This window comes from Antrostomus carolinensis, unplaced genomic scaffold (assembly GCF_000700745.2).
Source record: "Antrostomus carolinensis isolate BGI_N321 unplaced genomic scaffold, ASM70074v2 scaffold27291, whole genome shotgun sequence".
In the NCBI taxonomy this organism is placed as follows: Eukaryota; Metazoa; Chordata; class Aves; order Caprimulgiformes; family Caprimulgidae; genus Antrostomus; species Antrostomus carolinensis.
In genome coordinates this window covers 17,377-18,793 of record NW_010295251.1, presented here as the reverse complement: position 1 = coordinate 18,793, position 1,417 = coordinate 17,377, and positions in this window count along the sequence as shown.

Sequence of the window (1,417 nt, the reverse complement as noted above, 5' to 3'; positions counted from 1 at the left end):
CGCCATTCTGTACCGAAATGCCTTAAAAATAATGCGTATACTGCATCGGGAAGCTACAAACCCCAAACGAACACTGCTGCGATTTCTCAGCTTTTGTGCCTTTAATATCCCTGATGCCAAGCCTACCTTTTACCTGTTATTCCCTGATGCCAAGTCTACCTTTTACCTGTTATCTTTATTAATTTCACTTCTGCTTCCCCGATGCAGGCTCTGCAGTCCCTGGAGCCTCCTGTGTCTGCTCTTTCTTGTTGGGCATTGCATTTGTATGCATGCAATTCTGTGATAAAGACTTCAGTGAAAATCTTACATACCTCGCTCTGCCAAAAGCGTCAGGTAATCTGCTCACTTGTGACGTGGCTGCAGTGTTTGTTCTCTTTATTAATTTCACTTCTGCTTCCCCGATGCAGGCTCTGCAGTCCCTGGAGCCTCCTGTGTCTGCTCTTTCTTGTTGGGCATTGCATTTGTATGCATGCAATTCTGTGATAAAGACTTCAGTGAAAATCTTACATACCTCGCTCTGCCAAAAGCGTCAGGTAATCTGCTCACTTGTGACGTGGCTGCAGTGTTTGTTCCCAGCTGGTTTCCTGTGGGCTGGAGTGGGCAGCACTCATTCTGGTACACGAATGGAAGGAGCAATGCCCTAAATTCAGCTACTGGTGAGTCCTGCTTCTTTCCAAATGATTATGAATGAGACCTGGTCTGCCAGGTTAGCATGGTGGGAAGTGGCCTTGTCTGAGGTCTGGGGGGGCCTCACAATCCAAGCCAGCAAGCTTGGAGTTGCAAGAGAGATGTGTAAAGGGTTTTTCTGTGTAGGAATAAAACACTTGTCAATCTCTCAGTGCTCTGAAGGTAAAAAAACAAAACAAAACAAAATAACTTTCAAAACAATGGATCAACTTCAGGCACTTGGTATAGCTTGTCTCTTCCCCTTGCTTTTTCACCTCAGTCGTGACTGGTCACACTCCCCCGTTAACAACAGGCAGCATTCACTTCTCTGTCCATATTTAACTGCAGGAACTCGGGTTGTCTTGATTTTTTGGGGGAAGGAAACAGTTTTGTGACTCTGACAGTCAGCGTTCCTCTCAGCCAGGCTGTTGCTCCCCAAAGGCCTTCTCCAAATACCTGTTCCCACCTCTTCCAGTGTGAGCCATGGCTCCCAGCCAGCCAGGGGCTGGCTCTCGGGTGGGGGCTGTTCCCAGGTCAGCCCAACTGCAAGGAAAATAACCCACATGAAGGCTGTGGATTTTCTGGGGCTCCCACAAATTCTGTATCCTGCCAAATCCAAGCAACGAGACTTCTTCTTGGGGGGAGGAGCAGAAACTTATGTTACTCAAGAGCTACAATTTGCCAAAGAGTGTGGTAACACTTTCCTCCATCTGTTTGGGAGCAAACCTGCCAGCCCTGCCTTCGGTGGGCA